At 47.9% G+C, this 27391-nt stretch overlaps 1 protein-coding gene across 1 annotated transcript in view; it reads right to left on the bottom strand.

The window, feature by feature from the left end:
- Positions 1 to 21154, bottom strand: part of LOC144496891 (alpha-1,3-mannosyl-glycoprotein 2-beta-N-acetylglucosaminyltransferase-like) — a 54104-nt gene extending 32950 nt beyond the window's left edge. The window contains exons 1-2 of the mRNA XM_078217489.1: positions 21083 to 21154; positions 12616 to 13585 (exon numbers count right to left, since the gene is read on the bottom strand). The gene's annotated coding sequence lies outside the window, so the exon portion shown is untranslated. The remainder of the gene's footprint in view (positions 1 to 12615; positions 13586 to 21082) is intronic.
- Between the last annotated feature and the right edge of the window lie 6237 nt (positions 21155 to 27391).

Genomic DNA, 27391 nt, shown 5'->3' with positions numbered 1-27391 from the left:
TCGGAGCAGGAGGAGGCCATTCAGCCCTTCGAGCCTGTTCCACCATTCATCACAATCATGGCTGATCGTCCAACTCAATAGTCTAAACCTGCTTTCTCCCCATAACCTTTGATCCCATTCGTCACAAGTATCCAGCCGCTTCTTGAATACATTCAATGTTTTAGCATCAACTACTTCCTGTGGTAATGAATTCCACACTCTTTGGGTGAAGAAATGTCTCAAATCCGCCCTAAAAGGTCTACCCTGAATCCTCAGACTGTGACCCCTGGTTCTGGACTCCCCCACCATTGGGAACATCCTCCCTGCATCTACCCTGTCTAACCCTGTTAGAATTTTATAAGCCTCTATAAGATCCCTCCTCATTCTTCTGAACTTCAGCGAAAACAATCCTAACCTCGTCAATCTCCTCATACATCAGTCCCGCCATCCCCGGAATCAGCCTGGTAAACCTTCGCTGCACTCCCTCGAGAACAAGAGCGTCCTTCTCTCTCGGTTCACAATCCCTTCATGTATGGGAACAGGGAACTATCTACAGGTCCAGGTCTCTCATGATTTCGAATACCTCGATCAATTCTCCTCTTAACTTTCTCTTCTCCCCTCCTTGACCTAGACTCCTTCAAGTGTTTCTCTCTTTATCCTCCCTATCAAATCCTTTAATTATGTTAAACACCTTAATTATACCATCCCATAATGTACCACGTTGCAGGGAATAGAATCACAGGCTGCGTAAGCTGCCCTTGCAATGTAACCCTTTAGGCCCTGGCAGCATTCCAGTGAAACATGCTTCACGTGAGCCATTGACCGAGAGCAGCCCAGAGCCACAGCCGGACACGGTGGGATGCTCTGAATTTTGATCGCCCTCTCACAGCAAGTGGCTGTGCTGCCCATCCGCTTCCCTGGGAGAGAGAAAGGGAGGACAACAGCCGTCAGGGACACCTGCAGTGGCCCTGTGAACGCTAACGTTCTCCCTACCGGCACGTGACGCAGAGCAAGAGGCCAAAAGACAAGACGGGTCTCACGTTCACTTCAGACCATCGCCATTTATGGTTTGGCACACAGACGCACACAGCAGTGCGGTGACGATCAGATCAACATGCTCAGCAGAGACTGCGCTACCCCACCTGTGACACAGGCCGGATCTTTACCACCTCGCCCGCCCTGGACTCGGGGTGGGTGAGCCTCGCAGAACGGAAATCTCCGTTGGCCTCGGGCAGGATTTTACGATTGTCCAGCCAGGAAGATGCAGTGAGGAAAGGCAGAGCCCAGATCCCATGGGTTGGATAGCTTGGGTGGGGGGCTTTGTGGTGGGGGGGGGGGGGGGGGGGTTGGGGATGGTACAGTTAGGAGGGGATGTGGGTGTGGGCTGCTGCCCACGGCTCAGAGACCAGGTTGGAGGTTTTTTAATACCCAGGCACAGCCTCAAGAGAACTGACCCAGACTGAACAGGCTGAGTGGCCTCCTTCTGTGTTATACTATTCTCAGATTCTATTTCACTCCCCACCCCGAGTCCCACGATGTGCAGCCACCGTCCCAACACTGCCCAAATCGTTCCTGTTATGCATTCCTGTTGCCTGGTATGTTGTCTTAGCTATGAGGAGAGATTGCGTAAACAGGGCTTGTTCTCCCTGGAAAGACGGAGAATGAGGGGAGATCTAATAGAGATGTACAAGATTATGAAGGGGATAGATAGGGTGAACAGTGGGAAGCTTTTTCCCAGGTCGGAGGTGACGATCACGAGGGGTCACGGGCTCAAGGTGAGAGGGGCGAGGTATAACTCAGATATCAGAGGGATGGTTTTTACACAGAGGGTGGGGGCCTGGAATGTGCTGCCAAGTAGGGTGGTGGAGGCAGACATGCTGACATCGTTTAAGACTTACCTGGATAGTCACATGAGCAGTCTGGGAATGGAGGGATGCAAACAAATGGTCTAGTTGGACCAATGAGCGGCACAGGCTTGGAGGGCCGAAGGGCCTGTTTCCTGTGCTGTACTGTTCTTTGTTCTGTTCCATACAGGTCCTGGGGCTTGCTCGGAGGAGGGAGGGGAGACCTAAGCCTGAGGATCTGAACAAGAGAGAGAGAGAGTGAGAGAGAAGGGGGGGAAAGAGAGAGAAGGGGGGGAAAGAGAGAGAAGGGGGGGAAAGAGAGAGAAGGGGGGGAAAGAGAGAGAAGGGGGGGAAAGAGAGAGAAGGGGGGGAAAGAGAGAGAAGGGGGGGAAAGAGAGAGAAGGGGGGGAAAGAGAGAGAAGGGGGGGAAAGAGAGAGAAGGGGGGGAAAGAGAGAGAAGGGGGGGAAAGAGAGAGAAGGGGGGGAAAGAGAGAGAAGGGGGGGAAAGAGAGAGAAGGGGGGGAAAGAGAGAGAAGGGGGGGAAAGAGAGAGAAGGGGGGGAAAGAGAGAGAAGGGGGGGAAAGAGAGAGAAGGGGGGGAAAGAGAGAGAAGGGGGGGAAAGAGAGAGAAGGGGGGGAAAGAGAGAGAAGGGGGGAAAGAGAGAGAAGGGGGGGAAAGAGAGAGAAGGGGGGGAAAGAGAGAGAAGGGGGGAAAGAGAGAGAAGGGGGGGAAAGAGAGAGAAGGGGGGGAAAGAGAGAGAAGGGGGGGAAAGAGAGAGAAGGGGGGGAAAGAGAGAGAAGGGGGGGAAAGAGAGAGAAGGGGGGGAAAGAGAGAGAAGGGGGGGAAAGAGAGAGAAGGGGGGAAAGAGAGAGAAGGGGGGGAAAGAGAGAGAAGGGGGGGAAAGAGAGAGAAGGGGGGGAAAGAGAGAGAAGGGGGGGAAAGAGAGAGAAGGGGGGGAAAGAGAGAGAAGGGGGGGAAAGAGAGAGAAGGGGGGGAAGAGAGAGAAGGGGGGGAAGAGAGAGAAGGGGGGGAAGAGAGAGAAGGGGGGGAAAGAGAGAGAAGGGGGGGAAAGAGAGAGAAGGGGGGAAAGAGAGAGAAGGGGGGGAAAGAGAGAGAAGGGGGGAAAGAGAGAGAAGGGGGGGAAAGAGAGAGAAGGGGGGGAAAGAGAGAGAAGGGGGGAAAGAGAGAAGGGGGGAAAGAGAGAGAAGGGGGGGAAAGAGAGAGAAGGGGGGAAAGAGAGAGAAGGGGGGAAAGAGAGAGAAGGGGAGGGAGAGAGAAGGGGAGGGAGAGAGAAGGGGAGGGAGAGAGAAGGGGAGGGAGAGAGAGGGAGGAGGAGAGAAGGGGAGGGAGAGAAGGGGAGGGAGAGAGAAGGGGAGGGAGGGAGGAGGGGAGGGAGAGAGAAGGGGAGGGAGAGAGAAGGGGAGGGAGAGAGAGAGGGGAGGGAGAGAAGGGGAGGAGAGAGGAGGAAGGGGAGAGAGAGAGGGAGGGAGAGAGAAGGGGAGGGAGAGAGAAGGGGAGGGGAGAGGGGGAGGGAGAGAGAAGGGGAGGGGAGAGAAGGGAGGGAGAGAGAAGGGGAGGGAGAGAGAAGGGAGGGGGAGGGAGAGGGAGGGAGAGAGAAGGGGAGGGAGAGAGAAGGGGAGGGAGAGAGAAGGGAGAGAGAAGGGGAGGAGAGAGAGAAGGGGAGAGAGAGGGGAGAGAGAGAGAAGAGAGAGAGAAAGAAGAGAGAAGGAGTAGTCACTCCTTCTTTAAGTTTGTTCCCACACAGCAGCCGCCAGAAGCCCTGGGGAGCAGACACCCTGCTTACCAGTAAACAGTGCCAGGGTGCAGGAGGGGAAGAATTGGTCCTGACAGGCTGAATGATTCATCTCCTGTGAGCAAAATCTGAAAGGAGCAAGTTACCTGGGTTCCCTGCTGCCGATTCCACTGACTGATGGGCATCGTTTTAAAGGTGGTCAAAAGCCACAAGTGGTACAGTTCACGGCCTTGGAGAGTTGCATCAGGCCACTTTCTACCAAGTCATCAGATTGTCAGCAACAACAACAAACAAAAAGGCAATGGCCCTGGGAATGGTGCACAGACTCTATCTGCTACCGACCCAGTGCGGTACTTTGCCCAGGTGCAGTCTGACTCAGCCAAGCAAAGTCCACGCCAACCGATGACTGGTGCGTTTGCAATTGGCTAAACTTCATGTCCTGGTCAGTGGACGCAGGGCCAAAAGTCCAACTCCTTTACACATTAACTTGGAGGATGAACGGAGCACAACAGTCTCTGGACCGTGACTGCTGTGGGAACTCCAGCTGAAGCTGGCTGCCCTCACACACAGCACAGAGGTGATCGCCCTCAGCACTTAAAACAAAATCTAAGACCTGCTATGTCTACAGGCAATGAAGTACTTTTGTCTTTTAAGTCACTGTCGTAAATTAGCAGTGGGGAGATGGTGGCGCAGTGGTAATGTTGCTGAACTAATAATCCAGGGACACGGGTTCATGGCTGGAATTTGAATCCAATGAATAAATCTGGAATTGAAAGCTGGTCTCAGGAATGACAACTGTCATCCATTGTCATAAAAAACCCATCTGGTTCACTTATGTCCCTTTAGGGAAGGAAATCTGCTGCCCTTACCCGGTCTGTCCTACATGTGACTCCAGCCCCACTGCAATGGGGCTGACTCTTAAATGATTGGGTGGGTGGGGATTGCTGCCCGCACCCACAGACCCAGTTGGGCGACATTGTTAATACACATCACAAAGTGATGACTTCTCCAAGGGGGAAAAGCGAAAAAGTGGTTAGCACTGCTACCTCAGTGCCAGGGACCTGCGTTTAATTCCTGGCCTCAGGTCACTGTCTGTGTGGGGTTTGCACATTCTCCCCGTGTCTGCGTGGGTTTCCTCCCATAATCCGAAAAATGTGCTGGTTAGGTGCATTGGCCATGCTAAATTCTCCCTCAGTGCACCCGAACTGGCGCCGGAGTGTGATGACTAGGGGGTTTTCACAGTAAGTTAATTACAACGTTAATGTAAGCCTACTTGTGACTAATAAATAAACTTTTAAAAGATAAATCACAGAGATATGTGGGAAGAGTCCGGGAAGTGGTACAGCGTTGAGAGAGCTGGCCCCAACTCGATGGGCTGAATGGCCTCCCTCTGTGCTGTACTGCTCTCAGATTCTATTTCACTCCATCTGAGCGAGCCACTCACGGATCAAGGGCAATTCGGGATGGCTCTGCCAGTGATGCCCACATTCCATGAATTAATTTTTTAAATAAGTGATGTCAGTGGAAGGATAAATATTGTCAGGGAGACTCCTCTTACAGGTACCTTTCAAACTGCTCTCATGGGGAAACGAGAGAGTCGGCTGCTTAATATCGATGGCAAGAAATCCAATGGAATTCCTATTAAAAGGGACAATACAATCATGAACGGTTGGCTTGGATTTCAAAAGGGAAATTCTTGCCAGAGAAAACACGTTCAATTTTCTTTTGAAGCAATGACAGAGAGAGTAGATGTATCCTGAAAAGATGAGGCAACACAGATCAAAGAATAAGATAAGGTGATGCGTGCGGGGTCAGAGCCCTAGTAGCAAAATGGACGACTAGTTGGTTTTGAGAGAGAAAAACAAGTGGAGAGTTGGGGTAAGAAGATAGTTTTTCCAGGGTGTCAGGAGGGGTGTCCCTCAATGATTCAGTGCTGGTACCACCGCTGTCCAGCATCTGTGTTAACAATTTCGCTTCTGGAGGCTTGCAGGTGACTTCAAACAAATGGATAGGAAGGCGGTAATGGAAGCAAAGTACAAGATGACATTAAAAAAAAAACTTGCAAGATGGGAACAGAATTGTCAAATGAATTTCAAAACCAGTTAACTAACTGAGAGGTTGCACATTTTGGTCAGGAAAATTAGAAGGTGCCGCCTTATTTGAAAAATAAAAACCTAAATGCAGTGGAAGATCTTGCGAAAGGAGTACAAATAGACAAGACACTTGAAAGTAGTGACACTGGTTAATAAATCCATAGTTAAAGTTAATGGTGGCACAGTGGTTAGCACTGCTGCCTCACAGCGTCAGGGACCCGGGTTCGATTCCTGGCTTGGGTGACTGTCTGTGTGGAGTCTACACATTCTCCCCGTGTCTGTGTGGGTTTCCTCCGGGTGCTCCGGTTTCCTCCCACAGTCCAAAGATATGCAGGTTAGCTAGATTGGCCATGCTAAATTGATCCTTAGTGTCAGGGGGACTAGGAAGGGTAAATGCATGGAGTTATCGGGATAGGGCCTGGGTGGGATTGTGGTCAGTGGAGACTCGATGGGCTGAATGGCCTCCTTCTGCACTGTAGGGATTCTATGATTAAAACAAGCTACAGACTGGGTGCTCGAGAGAGGGAGAGAGAGAGAATTGAAAAACTACACCAATTGAACCAAGGTTAGACCACACTTGGGACGCCATGTACAATTCTGGAAACCCCATTATAGAAGGATGTGAGGCATTGGATAGAGTGCAAAGGATTTAGAATCACAGAAAGGTTACAGAGAGGAAAGAGGCCATTCAGCCCATCGGGTCTGCGTCAGCCAAAGAAAAAGAGAAAAAGTAAACTTCGACATGTCGGCCGCCCACTCCCTTCACCGACCAATAAAGGAAGGAGACAGGAAAACAAATTTTGCCAAAAAACAGCTCCTCTTCCAGGCCCCACAGCTCCAGCACACCCTGCTTCGGGTCTCCCCGATCATCTACTTCCGGGGTAAGTGAGTCCTTCCTCCCCCTTCCGGAAGTGAGCTCTCCAACCAATCAGTGAAGAAGATTATGTGTCTACAATGAGTCAACCCATCAAGGGAGAGGGATATTATTTTTTTTGCACCATTGCCCCTTAATGTCCCCAACCTCCCCCTCTCTGAAACCAGGGGCCACACCCCAGCCTCTGTCATTTTCTTTCTGACCCCCCCAACATCTGGGGAGAGAATCCACCCCCCCCCCATCCCTTCCCTCTTTACCCACTCTCTGTGCCTCCCATAAGGGCCAGAGAGGCCCCCAAAAGAAAAAACAATGCCCCCAACCCCTCTCCCCTTCTTACTTATGAAGTAAGCATAGGTTGGGGAAGGAAACTGCAGGGGATGGGCACAATTGTAATGTGGAGCTTGTTCAAGGAACAGCTACTACGCGTCCTCAATAAATATGTACCTGTCAGGCAGGGAGGAAGCAGTCGTGTGAGGGAAACCATGGTTTACTAAAGAGGTTGAATCTCTTGTGAAGAGGAAGAAGGAGACTTATGTAAAGATGAGACGTGAAGGCTCAGTTAGGGCACTTGAGAGTTACAAGTTAGCCAGGAAGGACCTAAAGAAAGAGTTAAGAAGAGCCAGGAGGGGACATGAGAAGTCTTTGTCAGGTAGGATCAAGGAAAACCCTAAAGCTTTCTATAGGTATGTCAGGAGTAAAAGAGTGACTAGGGTAAGATTAGGGCCAGTCAAGGACAGTAGTGGGAAGTTGTGCGTGAGGTCTGAAGAGATAGGAGAGGCACTAAATGAATATTTTTCGTCGGTATTCACACAGGAGAGGGACAGTGTTGTCGAGGGGAGTACTGAGATGCAGGCTGTTGGATGGATGAGATTGAGGTTCATAAGGAGGAGGTGTTAGCAATTCTGGAAAGGGTAAAAATAGATAAGTCCCTTGGGCCGGATGGGATTTATCCTAGGATTCTCTGGGAGGATAGAGAGGAGATTGCAGAGCCTTTGGCTTTGATCTTTGTGTCGTCATTGTCTACAGGAACAGTGCCAGAAGACTGGAGGATAGCAAATGTTGTCCCCTTGTTCAAGGGACAACCTTGGTAATTATAGACCGGTGAGCCTTACTTCTGTTGTGGGCAAATTTTTCGAAAGGATTATAAGAGATAGGATTTATAATCATCTAGAAAGGAATAATTTGATTAAGGATAGTCAGCACAGTTTTGTGAAGGGTAGGTCGTGCCTCACAAACCTTATTGAGTTCTTTGAGAAGGTGACCAAAGAGGTGGATGAGGGTAAAGCAGTTGATGTGGTGTATATGGATTTCAGCAAAGCGTTTGATAAGGTTCCCCAGGGTAAGCTATTGCAGAAAATACAGACACATGGGATTGAGGGTGATTTAGTGATTTGGATCAGGAATTGGCTAGCTGTAAGAAAACAGAGGGTGGTGGTTGATGGGAAACGTTCATCCCGGAGTTCAGTTACTAGTGATGTACCGCAAGGATCTGTTTTGGGGCCACTGCTGTTTGTCATTTTTATAAATGACCTGGATGAGGGTGTAGAAGGATGGATTCGTAAATTTGCGGATGACACTAAAGTCGGTGGAGTTGTAGACAGTGCGGAGGGAAGTGGCAGGTTACAGAGGGACATAGATAAGCTGCAGAGCTGGGCTGAGAGGTGGCAAATGGAGTTTAATGCGGAAAAGTGTGAGGTGATTCACTTTGGAAGGAGTAACAGGAATACAGAGTACTGGGCTAATGGTAAGATACTTGGTAGTGTGGATGAACAGAGGGATCTGGGTGTCCATGTGCACAGATCCCTGGAAGTTGGCACCCAGGTTGATAGGGTTGTTAAGAAGGCGTACGGTGTGTTAGCTTTTATTGGTAGAGGGATTGAGTTTCGGAGCCATGTGGTCATGCTGCAACTGTACAAAACTCTGGTGCGGCCGCATTTGGAGTATTGCGTACTCTTCTGGTCGCCGCATTATAGGAAAGATGTGGAAGCGTTGGAAAGGGTGCAGAGGAGATTTACCAGGATGTTGCCTGGTATGGTGGGAAGATCGTATGAGGAAAGGCTGAGGGACTTGAGGTTGTTTTCGTTAGAGAGAAGAAGGTTAAGAGGTGACTTAATAGAGGCAGACAAGATGATCAGAGGATTAGATAGGGTGGATAGTGAGAGCCTTTTTCCTCGGATGGTGATGGCTAACACGAGGGGACATAGCTTTAAATTGAGGGGTGATAGATATAGGACAGATGTCAGAGGTAGGTTCTTTACTCAGAGAGTAGTAAGGGCGTGGAATGCCCTGCCTGCAGCAGTAGTGGACTCGTCAACATTAAGAGCATTCAAATGGTTATTGGATAAACATATGGATGATATTGGAATAGTGTAGATTAACAGGGCTTTAGATTGGTTCCACAGGTCGGCGCAACATCGAGGGCCGAAGGGCCTGTACTGCGCTGTAATGTTCTATGTTCTATGTTCCAAACTCTTGGCTCATTTTAATTGCACTTTCCAGCATCTGGTCCAGAACCTCACAGGTTCCAGCACTTCAGATACAGAGCCAGGTACCTTGTTAAATGAGTTCAGCATTTCAGCCTCAATCACCAACTTAGGCAGTGAATTCCAGACACCCACGGGCTCCTGGGTGAAGATGTTTTTCCTCACGTTCCCACTAATCCTTCTACCAGTTCCCCTGGTAACTGACCCCCTCAGTAAACCAGCCCTTCCTGCCTAGGCCCCTCACTATTTTTGTATTCCTCAACCCCGCAGCCTCCTGTGTTTGAAGGAAAACACCCCTCGCCTGGTCCAATCTCTCCTCATTGCTGCAATCTTCAAGCCTTTTCAACATTCTTGTAAACCTCCTCTGCACAAAGGACGGTACCAGAAACACAACATTATACCCACTGGCTCTCACCTCCTGAAAAGGGAAAGGTCGAGGCAGAGAGTCACATAATATAGAAGCCCTTAAAATTAGGATGGGTTTTGACAAGAGTACATTCCCCACTTGTGAGGAAGATCGAAACTAGAGGCAGCAACGTAAGAAAATCAGTGAATTCAAACCTGGAATTCTAGAATCGTAGAATCCCTACAGTGCAGAAGGAGGCCACTCGGCCCATCGAGTCTGCACCGACCACAATCCCGCCCAGACCCTATTCCCGTAACCCCACATATTTACCCGGCTAATCCCCCTGACACTAGAGTTAATTTAGCACGGCCAATCAACCTAACCCACACATCTTTGGACTTTGAAGAAAGCTCTTTGCCCAGATAGTGGCGAGAATGTGGATCTCGCTACCACGGGGAGTTGTTGAAGCGAATATTCAAAGGGGAGCTGAAGGAGAAAGGACGTTAGGTTGATTGAAATAGATGAGGAAAGACAGGAGGAGCTGGAGTAGAGCCTGAAGGCCGGTTATGGACTGGGTCTGGTTGAACAACCTGTTTCTGTCCTATATATTTTAAATAATTCTATGTAATTTATCCTGCTGTATTGCCCCAGTCATCTTCCTTTTACCACAGGCCCACACCCAATCTACACACTCCATTTTTCTGATTGTATAAACTGTTGCCTCAATGTTATCACTGAAGCTTCCTGTTATGCTATGAAGCAGTCTGCTGATCGTTCAACCCTGATTAGATAGACAGCTGCTTTCATTCGCTCTCCAACTCTTCCCCTCCCTCCCCCGATGAAAAGCTTCCTTGCTGGTCAGTTGCTGGGAAGGATTCCTCTCCTGAAATGTTCACCCGCCTTTCCCGGCCAGAGGTGCAGACGGATTCACTAATGCGTTTCCTGTTTAGGTTCCAGATCTGCAGCATTTGCCGTTTGTTTCCTGTTTATTGGTGATCAATGATGAGCCAAAGGCTATAATGGTACAATCACGAATTGTTGGCGTCAAATGCCAGCATACACCAAAAACATGGAACAGGGTGGCACCTACATAGGCACCGAGCAGAAAGAAGGACAAGACTGCAGAACATGGTGCAACAAAATTATCGGGCGACAGTTCGAACCTACGTTAGCGTTCATTCATTTGTGAACCTCTCAATTAGATTCCAGTCTGTAACTCACTCCCAGGTATCTATTAATCTCTATATAAACCATCTGAACCCCTCGATTAGATTCCAGTCTGTAACTCACTCCCAGATATCCATTATTCTATATATAAACCATCGGAACCCCTCGATTAGATTCCAGTCTGTAACTCACTCCCAGATATCCATTATTCTATATATAAACCATCTGAACCCCTCGATTAGATTCCAGTCTGTAACTCACTCCCAGGTATCCATTAATCTCTATATAAACCATCTGAACCCCTCGATTAGATTCCAGTCTGTAACTCACTCCCAGGTATCCATTATTCTGCATTAATACATCTGCCCTCTCCGCTGGGTGTAAAAGATCCCACAACCCGATATTGAAGAGGAGCTGGGGAGCTATCCCTGGGGTCCTGGCCTAATATTAATCCTTCAAACGACATTGATGAAACAGATGAGCTGATCATTAATGCATTGTTGTTTCTGGGAGCTTTCTGTGCACAAATTGGCTGCTGCATTCCCTACATTACATCAGTGACTGCACTCCAAAGGGTAGTCGATAAAGTGCTTAAGGGGTGTCTTGAGGTTATCAAGGCAGGAGAGAAATGCACATCTTTTTTAAACATACAAGTCATTCTAACTTTGATTCCAGCCTGTGTGCATTTCCTGCCAGCCACGACTCCACCAAACGTTTTCTAATCTTGAACCCCCCATGTGGTGAATGGAATATTTCTCAGAAGTCGACCCAAGCTCCAAGCCACTTGACTGGAATGTAACAAATGCCTTGCAGTGGGAGGCTCAAGATGCTGAATCACCATTACCAAGCCTCTGCTGTGGCCACGTGTCTGCTGTGCTGCAAGAGTACTGAGCTGTTGCACGGGTCTGCACCATCTGAGAAAGTGGTCCCCGTGGGCAGAAGAATGGCAAAAGCACTCTCACAGTCGTACGCACATTCATGCGTATACACACATTCACGAGCGCGCGCACACAGACATATGTACACTTGTGTGCACACACATTCACATGCACGAGGCACACACACTCACTCCTACACACCACACTCACAGATGCATGCACACTTATGTGCACACATTCACGCACACATACTCACTCCTACACGCCAAACCCACAGATGCATGCACACTTGCGTGCACACATTCACGCGTGAGCGCACACACTCATGCTCCTACACACCTAACAGATGTATGCACACTTGCATGCACACACATTCACACATGCACACGCTCCTACACACCACATTCACAGATGTACGCACACTTGCATGCACACACATTCACACATGCACACGCTCCTACACACCACACTCACAGGTGTACGCACACTTGCGTGCACACACATTCATGCAGACACACACCCACACACGAAGTACAGCGGTAAATTGCAGCAGCTCAGCAGAGCAGATAGGGCACTCTACTAAGCTATATGCCGCAGGTAGGAAATTTTAGACCCCTCGCCCAACCCTGCCAGTCCAGCCCCAGCTACAGACGGCCAAACAACCAACATGTTACCTTTTTAGGAAGCCAAGCTGCAACTTTTGACTGGGAACTTGGATTGGAAAAGGAAAGGGCCAGAAACTTGGAATAACAATACTTGGCTAGACGTCGGTTTCTTCCCCTCCCAGGGCTGGAGACTGTAATAAAGAGCAAATGGTACAAAATGGCACCTTTCCAAGATCATCAGGGAAAATAAAAACCCAGGAGGTTAAAAGGTCTCCCACTGTGGCAAATAAAAACGTTTAATCTGCCACGGACACACAAATATTAAAACTGAGGACATTCTGGACGGAGTTTAGAAAGAAAAACGTGCTGAAACTAGAAACTGAAAAAGGACATTTTGAGCAAAAAAAGAAAATAAACGTTGACAGATTAGTTTCGTTATGAATACTCTGCCCTAAGACACACATTCACTCACATTCAATGCGGGCAATGCCTGTGATCAGAGGGTTCTCCTTCACACTGTGACAAGTACGGTTTCGCACACCGGAAAACTTTCTAACCAGTATTATGCCGATGGAATAAAAGCACAGACTTACCAGCAGCAGTGGGGCTTCGATCCTATCTGCCCATGTTGTCCTTGGAGGGGGGCGGTCGCCGGGGTGGTGTCTGGGGGGGTGGGAGTGTGAAGTGCAGGAGGGCAGGTCGAACCCTCGGGTCTGCTACTGTGTTACTCCGGCACTGAATTGTCAGAGGTCCAGTCTGGATTCCCAGTTATTCCCAATTCTTCCTCCTCCTGCGTCTCCTTTTGTGTGTGTGTGTGTTTGCAGAAAGCTGACTCTGCTTCTGTGCTTTGGCAGCCTTTGGGTGTTAGCCACTCAGCCTCGGCTGAGAGGAAGTGTGTCACTCTCGGGTAGGCTTCCTGGTCAGGAAATCTCTTGCACTGATTGTTCGAAGCATGAGCTAGCCTCCGCCCCGCTGCTTTACTTTACTTCCCTTTCAATTGCAAACCGGCAGAGTCGGTCGTTCCAGCCCCGAGGGCGCCCCGGTTTGCCGCCGGGCTGGGATTCAGTTTTGAACAGAGAGTCCGAAGCTCCGGATCTGTGGCGGCGGTCTTGCGGGGGACGGTGGGGAAGGTGTGCGGGGGGGGGGGGGGGGGGGGGGGGGGGGAGCGAGGATTGAGGGGGAAGGGGGGGCTGTCGGATCGTTCAACTTGCAACGTGGCCGGCATCAACGTTGATCCTCTCCGGGACGTGGTCCCTCTCGCGGGGTCCGGTTGTCACCTGAAGAGGTCCGTTCCTCCCTCGGCCTCCTCAGCCTGCCCGCTGCTCTTTGTCGTTCGTTGCGACTCACAGGCAGGGAAGAACAGGTGGGGGGGAGGGTGGGGGCGGAGGGGGGTGGTTGGGGGCGTCAGTCTCAAGCAGTCAGAAGTTGATTAAGTTTTCGCCACGCCCAGCTCAGGGTGGGGTTACTCCGTTTGCAACAGGAGATCCAGGCAATATCTACCAAATTGGATGGGGTCTCCACCACTCTGGTTCACACACCCTGGGGGTTGCGGGGGGGGTCTCACTGTGGAATTAAAAATAAAACACAAGTCACGAGTTAAACTCCGCTTCCCTCCAATCAAGGTCAGAGACTATTGAAGTCTGAGGGGTCATGACCCCCCCAGCCCCGCCCCCTACTTCCTCCTAGCGTGTTTACCAGCTGCGGGGACGATTCTACATTGGCTGCCGGCGAGATCTTCCGGTCCCGTCGATGAGTGCGTCAGGTGGGTCGCCAGTCTCGCTGCCAGGCAACCCATCATGGCAGGGGTGGGTGTGGCCTTTGGCAGGACTGTATGATCCCAAGATCCTGCCGGCAGGAAAAGGGCTGGAAAATCCCGCCTCGGGTTTATCATTCTCATCCTCCATGGCATCATTCGCTTCTAATTTCTCTGATCACCTCCAGACAACCTCCCCCCACTACCCTCCGCCATCTCTGCCCTTCCCAGCCTCTTGACCATTCCAGGTATCCTTCACCCACAACCCCCCCCCCCCCCCTCCCCACCTGTGGCTAACCATTCCTCCAGCTGCCTCGGCCCTCAGCTTTGGAATTCACTCCATAAACCCCCTCTCTCTCTTCCCCCTCTCCTTTGGGATGCTCATTAAAACCTTTGATTCCTTATAAAGAGACCAGGGGAATCAATGGCCTGCGAATCTTTTAACAATGATGTGGAGATGCCGAATCTTTTAACAACTCAGCCCATGTGCCTGGAGTGGGGGGGGGGGGAACGGATTTGGGGCCTTGGGGTTCTTTGAGGAAGACAGGGTAACAGCAGGAGTTTTTTTTTTAAAAGGCCGATGGTACCTCAGCACTGTAAACACCCCTCCCACCATTCCAACTTACCCAAATGCCTACAGCACAAGTTTTCAAGCACTGGGTCTGTGGGGCTGCTCAGAATTCTGTCTGGGACGAGACAGACTGTGAAAACATTGACTTCATGATTCAATAATACATAACTTGTGTGCGAACATATGTAATCATGGAAATGTCAATCCTGTTGCTATAAACAAAAGAAAACATGTCTCCAGCAATTCAAGCATAGCATGGAATTAGGAAGGCAAATGGAATGTGGCCGTTATTGCAAGGGACGGATTGAGTATAAAAAGTACAGAGGTCTTGCTACAATAGTACAGGACATTGGTCAGACTGCATCTGGAGTACTGCGTAAAGTACAGGTCTCCTTACTCAAGGAGGGATATACTTGCATTGTAGGCACTTCAGGGAAGGTTCACTGAGCTGATTCCTGGGATACCAGGGGTTTTCTTATGAGGAAAGGAGGAACAGGCTGGGTCTATACTTATTGGTGTTTAGAAGAACGAGAGGTGATCTTATTGAAACATACGTAAGACTCTGAGGCTCGACAGGGTGGACGCTGAGAGGGTGTGTGACGCCTCACGGGAAAATTCAGAACTTTCAAAATAATGGGTCTCCCATTTCAGATTGAAGCGAGGAATAATTTTGCCCCTCAGAGGGTGGATCTTTGGAAGGGAGGTTCGGTGGTACTGCTGCCTCACAGCGCCAGGGACTCAGGTTCAATTCCAGCCTTGTGTCGCTGCCTGTGTGGAGCCTGCACATTCTCCCCGTGTCTGCGTGGGTTTCTTCCAGGTGCTCCGGTTTCCTCTCAACTCCAAAGATGTGCAGGTTAGGTTGATTGGCCGTGCTAAATTGCCCCTTTAGTGTCAGGGGATTAGCAAGGTAAATACGTGGGGTTATAGGAATAGGGCCTGGATGGGATTGTTGTTGGTGCAGGCTCGATGGGCCTAATGTCCCCCTGCTTCATTGTAAGGATTCTATTAAAACTATTTTAAATACTGGGCGGAACAATACTGTACGGGACAATACTGTACGGGACAATGCGGCATGGTGGCACAGTGGCTCGCACAACTGCCTCACAGCGCCAGAGACCTGGGTTCAATACTGTTTGGGACAATACTGTACCGGACAATACTGTACAGGGCAGTGAGTGGGGAAAGATACAAAAGAGTCCAGGGGGCACTTTTTTCACACAGTGTAGTGAGTGTCTGGAACGAGTTGCCAGAGGTAGTAATAGAGGCGGATACAATTTTTGTCCTTTAAAAAGCATTTAGACAGTGACATGGATAAGATTGATATCGAGGGATATGGGCCAAAAGCAGGCAATTGGGACTAGCTTAATGGTAAAAACCGGACGGCATGAACAAGTTGGGCCAAAGGGCCTGTTTCTATGCTGTAAACCTCTATGACTATACAGTGCAGGATAATGTGGCATGATTGTACAGTGGTTAGCATTGCTGCCTCACAGTGCCGGAGACTCGGGTTCAATTCCCAGCTTGGGTGACTGTCGGTGTCCACATGGGTTTCCTCCGGGTGCTCCGGTTTCCTCCCACAGTCTGAAAGACATGCTGGTTAGGTGCATTGGCCACCCTCAATTCTCCCTCAGTGTACCTGAACAGGTGTCGGAGTGTGGCGACTAGGGGATTTTCACAGTGACTTCATTGCAGTGTTGATGTAAGCCGACTTGTGACACAAAAGTTAAACTAAGTTCAAAGTTGAATTTGGTAGATTTATGGGTGATGTGGGACTTATGGAGAACAGGCAGGAAAGTGGAGTTGAGGCTAAGATCTGATCAGCCATCATCTTACAAAGGGCAAGGGCAAAGCAGACTCAATAGGTCTATTCTTGCTCCTACTTATTTCGATCTCATGATCTTACCTTATTCTCTACGTAGCTGATATATTTCGAAGTTAAGACAGGGTGACTGACAGACAGCAAACTGTAAATCAAGACCAGATACAGTCACCAACGCCTTCCCTCCTTATCTATGCAACTAAGAGGAATCACCAATATTTTCCCTTCTTGTATGCACAATCCCACAAACCATGGCTATCGCTGAATGTATTCTTCCAGTTCTGAATATTCCATTCCACCCTCTAGTATGATCACCAACACCTTCCCTCAATCACCATTGCTTCCCCGGTCAACCAAGAGCCATCACTGAACTCCCTATTCCAACTGTAGACTGGCACATCACTTTCCCATCCATCCAGACATATCCATCAATCTATTATCACCAGCATCTTTAGACAGCGGCCTTGCTTTGTCGGATATTTATATATTGATTATACAATCCCTCTCCTATTCTCAGTGGGACATTTATATAGCTTTGACAAAGGGTCATCAGGACTCGAAACATCAGCTCTTTTCTCTCCTTACAGATGCTGCCAGACCTGCTGAGATTTTCCAGTGTTTTCTCTTTTGGGGACATATATATTCTTCCCTTGCTCTCTCTCCGTGGGATATTTATATATTGAATTTAAAGTTTATCACTTCTCAGTTTATATTTGTTAAGTGATCTGGAGTTTATCAAATCATATTTGATTTGATTTATTGTCACATGTATTAGTATACAGTGAAAAGTATTGTTCCTTGCACGCCATACAGATAAAGCATACCGTTCATAGAGAAGGAAACGAGAGAGTGTAGAATGTAGTGTTACGGTCATAGCTAGGGTGCAGAGAAAGATCAACTTAATACGAGGTAGGTCCATTCAAAAGTCTGATGGCAGCAGGGAAGAAGCTGTTCTTGAGTCGATTGGTACATGTCCTCAGATTTTGTATCTTTTTCCCCGATGGAAGAAGGTGGAAGAGAGAATGTCCGGTGTGCGTGGGGTCCTTAATTATGCTGGCTGCTTTTCAGAGGTAGCAGGAAGTGTAGACAGAGTCAGTGGATGGGAGGCTGGTTTGCATGATGGATTGGGCTACATTCACAACCTTTTGTAGTTTATTGCGATCTTGGGCAGAGCAGGAGCCATACCAAGCTGTGATACAACCAGAAAGAATGCTTTCTATGGTGCATCTGTAAAAGTTGGTGAGAGTCTTAGCTGATGTGCCAAGTTTCCTGAGTCTCCTGAGAAAGTAGAGGTGTGTGGGCTTTCTTAACTATAGCGTCGACATGGAGGGACCAGGACGTGTTGTTGGTGATCTGGACACCTAGAAACCTGAAGCACTCCACCATTTCTACTTCATCCCCATTGGTGTAGACAGGGACATGTTCTCCACTACATTCCTGAATTTGATGACTATCTCCTTAATTTTGTTGACATTGTGGGAGAGAATATTGTTGTCGCACTAGTTTCTCTATCTCTTTCCTACTCTGTCTCATCATTGTTTGAGATCCAACCACTATGGTGGTGTCATCAGCAAACTTGAAAATCAAGTTGGAGGGGACTTTGGCCCATAGGTGAATAAGGGGCTGAGGACACAGCCTTGTGGGGCACCGGTGTTGAGGATGATCGTGAAGGTGGTGTTGTTGCCTATTCTTACTGATTGCAGTCTGTGGGTTGGGAAGTCTAGGATCCAGTCATAGAGGGAGGAGCTGAGCCCCAGGCCACGGAGTTTGGAGATGAGTTTTTTAGGAATAATGGTGTTGAAGGCTGAGCTGTAGTCAATAAATAGGAGTCTGGCATAGGTGTCTTTGTTGTCTAAGTGTTCCAGGGTTGAGTGTAGGGCCAGGGTGATGGCGTCTGCTGTGGACATGTTGCGGCAGTAGATGAACCGTAGTTGATCCAGGCAATCTGGGAGTCCGGAACTGATTCGTGCCATGACTAACCTTTCAAAGCACTTCATAATGATGGATGTCAGAGCCACCAGATGATTGTCATTAAGGCACGTTGCCTGGCTTTTCTTTGGTATGATGATAGTCGTCTTCTTGAAGTAGATAGGGACCTCAGATTGGTGTAAAGGGAGGTTAAAGATGTCTGCAAATACCCCCGCCAGCTGGTCCGCGCAGGATCTGAGTGCTCGTCCGGGTACCCCATCCGGGCCAGCTGCTTTCCGTGGATTGGCTTTTGAGAAGGCTACTCTGACATCTGCGATGGTGACCTCGGATACAGGTTCATCCGATGCTTCCAGGGCGAATGCTGTGCTCTCTCTGACCTCTTGCACAAAATGGGCATAGAAAGCATTGTGCTCACCGGGGAGGAGCGCATCGGTGCCGGCGATTTTACATGCCTTCACCTTGTAGCTTGTTATGTCTTGCAGATCTTGCCATAGGCGGCCAGGGTTGGTGTGGCTAGCCTGGGACTCTAGCTTGATCCGGTACTGTCTTTTGGCATCTCTGAAGGATCTCCGTAGATCATATATGGATTCCTTGTATAGGTCAGTGTCGCCTGACTTGAACGTCTCAGACCTGGACGTCAGCAAGCAGTGGATATCCCTGTTCATCCATGGTTTCCGGTTGGGAAACACACGGATTTGCTTCTTTGGCACAAAGTCTTCTACACACTTAGTAGTGAAGTCAGTTACTGTAGTGGCGAACTCGTTCAGGCTGGTCGCTGGGTTTTGAAATACTGACCAGCCTACTGACTCAAAAATTGATGTATTGATTATAGAGTTTATTACCTCAGTTGTATGTTTATAGATTAATGTGGAGTTTATCACCTCTTAGTTGTATGTTTATAGGTTGATGTGGAGTTTATTACCCCTCAGTTGTATGTTTATATATTGATGTGGAGTTTATTACCTCTCAGTTGTATGTTTATAGGTTGATGTGGAGTTTATCACCTCTCAGTTGTATGTTTATAGGTTGATGTGGAGTTTATCACCCCTCAGTTGTATGTTTATAGGTTGATGTGGAGTTTATTACCACTCAGTTGTATGTTTATAGATTGATGTGGAGTTTATTACCCCTCAGTTGTATGTTTATAGGTTGATGTGGAGTTTATTACCCCTCAGTTGTATGTTTATAGATTGATGTGGAGTTTATCACCTCAGTTGTATGTTTATAGGTTGATGTGGAGTTTATCACCCCTCAGTTGTATGTTTATAGATTGATGTGGAGTTTATCACCTCTTAGTTGTATGTTTATAGATTGATGTGGAGTTTATTACCCCTCAGTTGTATATTTATAGATTGATGTGGAGTTTATCACCTCTCAGTTGTATGTTTATAGGTTGATGTGGAGTTTATCACCCCTCAGTTGTATGTTTATAGATTGATGTGGAGTTTATTACCCCTCAGTTGTATGTTTATATATTGATGTGGAGTTTATTACCCCTCAGTTGTATGTTTATAGATTGATGTGGAGTTTATCACCTCTTAGTTGTATGTTTATAGATTAATGTGGAGTTTATTACCCCTCAGTTGTATGTTTATATATTGATGTGGAGTTTATTACCCCTCAGTTGTATGTTTATATATTGATGTGGAGTTTATCACCTCTCAGTTGTATGTTTATAGGTTGATGTGGAGTTTATCACCCCTCAGTTGTATGTTTATAGGTTGATGTGGAGTTTATTACCACTCAGTTGTATGTTTATAGATTGATGTGGAGTTTATTACCCCTCAGTTGTATGTTTATAGGTTGATGTGGAGTTTATTACCCCTCAGTTGTATGTTTATAGATTGATGTGGAGTTTATCACCTCAGTTGTATGTTTATAGGTTGATGTGGAGTTTATTACCTCAGTTGTATGTTTATAGGTTGATGTGGAGTTTATCACCCCTCAGTTGTATGTTTATAGATTGATGTGGAGTTTATCACCTCTTAGTTGTATGTTTATAGATTGATGTGGAGTTTATTACCCCTCAGTTGTATATTTATAGATTGATGTGGAGTTTATCACCTCTCAGTTGTATGTTTATAGATTGATGTGGAGTTTATCACCCCTCAGTTGTATGTTTATAGATTGATGTGGAGTTTATCACCTCTTAGTTGTATGTTTATAGATTAATGTGGAGTTTATTACCCCTCAGTTGTATGTTTATATATTGATGTGGAGTTTATTACCCCTCAGTTGTATGTTTATATATTGATGTGGAGTTTATTACCCCTCAGTTGTATGTTTATAGATTAATGTGGAGTTTATCACCCCTCAGTTGTATGTTTATATATTGATGTGGAGTTTATTACCCCTCAGTTGTATATTTATAGATTAATGTGGAGTTTATCACCCCTCAGTTGTATGTTTATATATTGATGTGGAGTTTATTACCCCTCAGTTGTATATTTATAGATTAATGTGGAGTTTATTACCCCTCAGTTGTATATTTATAGATTGATGTGGAGTTTATTACCTCTCAGTTGTATATTTATAGATTGATGTGGAGTTTATTACCTCTCAGTTGTATATTTATAGATTGATGTGGAGTTTATTACCTCTCAGTTGTATATTTATAGATTAATGTGGAGTTTATTACCCCTCAGTTGTATATTTATAGATTGATGTGGAGTTTATTACCCCTCAGTTGTATATTTATAGATTAATGTGGAGTTTATTACCCCTCAGTTGTATGTTTATAGGTTGATGTGGAGTTAATCACCTCTCAGTTGGGTTATATTCTCTGATAGCCCCTGTGGAAGCTGCAGCCTGGACACTCGTTCTCTGCTGTCACCCGGGTGGCTGGAAGTCCTGGACCCGGCCTGGTCTCCAAGGTGACGAGTCCCTGGGGTCTCCATGGTGACGGGTCTGGCCTCCCCCACGCAGCCTACTCCCCCAGCGCGCGGTCCCCCTCCTCCCCTCGCGCCCCCGGTCTCCATGGTTACTCACCCTCTGCCCCATGGTTCCAGCTCTCGAGCTTTCCGCTCTTCCTGCTCCAGCCCGGCTCGGCGCGCCGCCCGCGCGCACTAAATACACGTCAGCGCGTCGGCTGCGCGCGCGCCTTCAAACCGCCGCCTTGTTGTTACCCAGGGAGGGAGGGGCGGCGAGGAGCCCGCCTGTGACTGGCCGGGGTCCATCACGTGACAGGTAGCTGACGTGGTCAACATCCCTTCGATGTGATTGGCTGATCGTTGGCACGTGCTGCCCTGAGGATTCTATGAATGAACCGCCAGCGCTGAAAGCGACATCACAGTGCCAGTTACCAACTCTCCCGGGCAATCCTGCAGGCTCCCGGAATTACTCATTTTGCTGTTAGCAGAGGGAAAACAAACATCACAGCGGCGTTAGGGCAGTGATTTCCCCACCCTAAAAATGTTCTTGTTGATTGATAATAAAAAAAAGTGATGGGGACAAAAAAAAGTCAGTTTTACTGTCTTGAACAATTGTTTTTCAGGTAACTCGCCCTCGCCCAACAATGGACAATATAGACATTAGAGACAGACTCAATTGGTTACATGTAGCTGGAAGGGTACCAATCCCCAAACATGGAGCACAGCCAGGAGGCAGACATTAACTACCCACAGCCTGCACAGTTTATTTATTAGTGTCGCAAGTAGGTTTACATTAACACTGCAATGAAGTTACTGTGAAAATCCCCGAGTCGCCACACTCCGGCGCCTGTTTGGGAATACTGAGGGAGAATTTTACATGGCCAATGCACCTAACCTGCACGTCTTTCGGACTGTGGGAGGAAATCGGAGCACCCGGAGGAAACCCGTGCAGACACAGGGAGAACGTGCAGACTCTGCAAGCTGGGAATCGAACCCAGATCCCTGGCACTGTGAGGCAGCAGTGCTAACCCACTGTGGCACCGTGCACAGGTATTGAAGTCACGCCATTGACAGGGTGACTCTCAGCGAGGGGTGAAATTTAGGGATGTATTGGAATGGGGAACCGTATGAGTGAAGGTTGGGGGGGGGGGGTATGACTGGGGTATCTGTCCTGGGTAAAATCTGAATGCAATGAAATACACGGAATGCAGCGTCCAGACACGATACGACCCGGGGGCACAGGTCAGACTCCTCCACTACCGCACCAACCCGTTACACGACTGGGCACTGGGCTGACAATCAGCACCCCACCCAGGACATCTAAACAACCATTCCCACTCTTTCCCGCTCAGCCAAATTCGTATCCACTCTCCCACTATCGTTCCATGGGCTTCAACTTGCGGCACTTTATCAAACACTTTTTAGAAGTCCTAGTATACAACCTCAATCTTCACCATTACGTCTTCAAAAATCTCAATAAAGTTCAACACAATTCACCCGTTAACCAATCTCTGACGGCCTTCCTTAATCAATTGACATGGTCGCATGACTACGTGGGAAAATAAGAGTTCAACTCCATTCAGTTCCTTGAGCCTGCTCCGCTATTCAATAAGATTATGGCTGATCTGATTGTGCCCTCAACTGCACCTACTTCCTATACCCATATTCTTTCTTTATACCTCAGCAGTACAAATATCCAATGACTCCCTCCACTGCTCTCTGGGGAACAGAATTTCAAAATGTTATGGATGTAGCCCAATCCATCACGCAAACCAGCCTCCCATCCATTGACTCTGTCTACACTTCCTGCTGCCTCGGCAAAGCAGCCAACATAATTATGGACCCCACACATCCCGGACATTCTCTCTTCCACCTTCTTCCATTGGGAAAAAAACACAAAAGCCTGAGATCACGTACCAACCGACTCAAGAACAGCCTCTTCCCTGCCGCCATCAGACTTTTGAATGGACCTACCTCGCATTAAGTTGATCTTTCTCCACACCCTAGCTATAACTGTAACACTGCATTCTGCACTCTCTCCTTTCCTTCTCTATGCTTTGCCTGTATAGCGCGCAAGAAACAATACTTTTCACTCTATACTAATACATGTGATGATAAAAAATCAAATCAAATCAATAACTCATGGTCCTCAGAAAAAAATATTCTCCTCACCTCCGTCTGAAATGGGAGACCCTTCATTTATAAACTGTGTTCCCGCATTCTCGGCTCTCCCAAAAGGAAAAACACCCTCTTATCACCCACCCTATCAAATCTCCTCAGGAAGGCAACATGATCACCTTTTAATCTCCTAAACTGCAATGGATACAGGCCCAACCTGTCCAACCTCATAAGAAAACACCCTCATTCCAGTCATCAGCTAAGTGAAGCTTCTCTGAACTACTTCTAAAGCAATTAGATTCTTTCTTAAATGAGGAACAAAGCTATACACAGTACTCCAGCTGTGGTCTCACCAACGCCCTTTACAACTGTAGCAAAACATCTCTACTTTTATGTTCCATTCCCCTGGTAATAAATGATAACATGCTTTCTTTGCTTTCCGAATCATGTGCAGTTAATTTTGTCCTGGATTGTTGTCTCCGGTAGCTTTCCCATCACCAAGGTTAAACTGATCAGATTGTAATTGTTGGTCTTACCTTTATACTCCTTTTTTGAACGAGGGTGTAACATTTGCCCCTCTCCAATCCTATAGCATCGCCTCTGTACTTAAAGAGGGTTTGAAAAAGCAAAACATGCTGGAAGATCGCCACAGGTCTGACAGCATTTGTGGAGGGAGAATAGAGCTAACGTTTCGAGCGCAGATGACCCTCCTGATGCTGTCAGACCTGCTGAGATTTTCCAGCATTTTCTGTTTTTGTTTCAGATTCCAGCATCCGCAGTATTTTGCCTTTATCTTGAAAAATATTACCGTACCTGCCGCAGTTTCCGCTCTCGCTTCCCTCGGCATCCGCATCAGATCCTGGAGACTTATCAACTTTAAGTACAGCCAGACTTTCTAATACCTCCCCCACTTTATCAATTCTCGAGCACAGCCAGTATCCTCACTATTCCCCCTCTCCCATTGTGACTTTGGCAGCATCTTCTTCCTTGATACAAAGTGCTCAATTCGCGGCTGTCCCAATTTTGGGGCACATTTTTTCTGCTTGCTCAATCCCTCTTTCGTAACATCCTTGCATTTTTTTTTTAGCAGAGTCAGCCCACGTAAAACAAACAAAGGCTTGTTTAAGGCCTTTGAAGAAGATCAAGGCCGTGGCAATGGAAGCAGGATCGCATTGTGCTGAGACAAGTTATAAAGGGACCACAGTGTACAGGATGCCACAACCAGTCACAAGCAACATTGGAGTCTAAGTTGGAACAATGGCGCTCTATTCCGTGCAAGCATGAAATGCAATTGAACCGCCACGCACTAACACCATTCAGCCCCCCCAATCCAAACCTGACAGTGTTGCAAAACACTGGGCCCAGTCCTCTTGCATCAGATTGGACTTCCATAAGCGCAAAGTTTCAAAGCCATTTCTCAGCTAAGTCAATTGTTGTAACTATACAAAGCCTTATATAGTTAAAACAATACTTCCTTACCTTTATATTCAATTCCTTTAGCTATTCCATTCGCTTTCTTTATTATCTTTATTATTATTGTGGGCAGCACAGTGGCTAGCACTGCTGTCTCACAGCGCCAGGGACCCGGGTTCAATTCTGGCCTCGGGTCACTGTCTGTGTGGAGTTTACACATTCTTCCCGTGTCTGCATGGGTTTCCTCCCACACTCCAAAGGTGTGGGGGTTAGGTTGATTGGTTATGCTAAATTGACCCTACTGTCAGAGGGATTAGCAGGGTAAATATGTGGGGTTACAGGTGGGATTGTGGTCAGTGCAGACTCAATGGGCCGAATGGCCTCCTTCTGCACTATAGGGATTCTATGATTCTATATTCAATTCCTTTAGCTATGAATGTCATCATTCCATTCGCTTCCTTTATTATCTGCTGTACCTGCATGTTAGCTCTCTGTGTCTCATGAACAAGGACACCCAGATCCCTCTGCACCGGAACACCCCAAAGTCTCTCCCCATTGAGATAATAAGTCGCCTTCCCATTTTTCCGACCAAAATGCGCGCCCTCACACTTATCCACGTTAAACGCCATCTGCCACCTTTGGGCCCACTCGCCTCACCTTTCTATATCCATTTGTAGGGTGCTTATTTTCTCATTGTAACTTACTGCCCCGCGTGTTTTTGTGTCATCTGCAAATTTGGCTAAAGAGCCTTCTATCCCTGTATCCAAGTCTGTCCTGCGACCAATCAGAAGGTGACAGGAGGTGGGGAAAAGTTGCAAGGTACAATTCCTGCTGCCCCCTTTGAGTTTGGCTTGTTGGGGAGAGGGTTACTCTTTTGTGTGGATTTAAGATTCACCTGCCGAGGTGAGCCAGTAGGGAGCACTTTGCTTCCAGGAAAATCAGTCCTCAGCACAGTGGTTAGCACAGCTGCCTCACAGCACCAGGGACCCGGGTTCGATTCCAGCCTTGGGTGACTGTCTGTGTGGAGTCTGCACGTTCTCCCTGTGTCTGCGTGGGTTTCGTCCGGGTTATCCAGCTTCCTCCCACACTCCAAAGATGTGGTGGGGGAATTTTCCGTGGTAAATGCGAGCGGTTGTGGGGACAGGGTGTGGGGTGGGATGTGCAACTCTCCGCAATACAGCGAGAGTTGGCATGGAGAACACAAACCCTTGTAGACTTTACTTAGCGGATGTGGAGAATCGGGTCAAAGGCTGGAGTGAGACATCAGCCTCTGACAGGTCATTTTCGGCAGAAAGCTATCAAGAGGGAAAAGCCTGAAGGGAACGTCAAGGCTTCTCGATATTTAACTGCAAACAAATCCCTCCCCAAACAACCTTGGCAAACAGCGTTAATGATTAATGATTAAGTGCACTGTAATTCAGTGGATGGCACTGCCCCAAGGTGGAGGAAGCATCTAAGGTCGGAGAGCTGATGAGAGTATCGGGAAGACTTGGTCCAGTGACTGCAAAGACAGAGCTGGTGGCTGAATCGCACGGGTCTTTTAGAAATCCTGCGGTTTGGAGTGAGAGCAGGAAATCCTGGGCAAGCAGTCAGACTGCGCGGGAGCCATCCTACAGAGTGCCGTGCGGCGGACACCGTGACCCAGCAGGTACTGCATCCCGGCTGCCTGTCGTGGGAACGACCTGGGTGTCGCACTCCGGATGTCTGGTTGAGTGTTTGGTCAGTAAGAAGTCTCACAACACCAGGTTAAAGTCCAACAGGTTTATTTGGTAGCAAAAGCCACTAGCTTTAGGAGCGCTGCTCCTTCACCAGGTAAGTGGGAATTCTGTTCACAAACAGGGCACAAAGACACAAACTCAATTTACAAAATAATGGTTGGAATGAGAGTCTTTACAGGTAATCACGACACCACACAACCCTGCAACAGCAACCTCTGCAAGATGTGCCGGATCATCGACACGGATGCCATCATCCCACGTGAGAACATCATCCACCAGGTACACGGTACATACACTTGCAACTCGGCCAACGTTGATTCCTGATACGCTGCAGGAAAGGATGTCCCGAGGCATGGTTCATTGGGGAGATCATGCAGACGCTACGACAACGGATGAATGAACACCGCTCGACAATCACCAGGCAAGACTGTTCTCTTCCTGTTGGGGAGCACTTCAGCGGTCACGGACATTCGGCCTCTGAGCTTCGGGTAAGCGTTCTCCAAGGCGGCCTTCACGACACACGACAGCGCAGAATCGCTGAGCAGAGACTGATAGCCAAGTTCCGCAAACATGAGGACGGCCTCAACCGGGATCTTGGGTTCATGTCACACTATCTGTAACCCCCATGACTTGCTTGGGCTTGCAAAATCTCACTAACTGTCCTGGCTGGAGACAATACACATCTCTTTAACCTGCACTTAACCCTCTCTCCACTCACATTGTCTGTACCTTTAAGACTTGATTACCTGTAAAGACTCGCATTCCAACCATTATTTTGTAAATTGAGTTTGTGTCTTTGTGCCCTGTTTGTGAACAGAACTCCCACTCACCTGACGAAGGGGCAACGCTCCGAAAGCTAGTGGATTTTGCTGCCAAATAAACCTGTTGGACTTTAACCTGGTGTTGTGAGACTTCTTACTGTGTTTACCCCAGTCCAACGCCGGCATCTCCACATCATGAGTGTTTGGCACAGCTCTGTGAAATCTAGGCTGATATGGTCTCTGCTTTTAGGTCCCTCAAGCCCCAATTTAACCCCCATCATGACACACAATCTCAAAGTCATACAGTAGAGAGGCCATTCGGCCCATTGAGTCTACACCAACAAAAACTATGCTAAATTTACACTAATCCCACTTTCCAGCCCATAGCTTTGAGTGTTTCGATATTTCAAGTGCTCA

Source organism: Mustelus asterias, chromosome 8 (assembly GCF_964213995.1).
Source record: "Mustelus asterias chromosome 8, sMusAst1.hap1.1, whole genome shotgun sequence".
NCBI lineage: Eukaryota > Metazoa > Chordata > Chondrichthyes > Carcharhiniformes > Triakidae > Mustelus > Mustelus asterias.
This window is presented reverse-complemented; position numbering and strand designations above follow the sequence as displayed.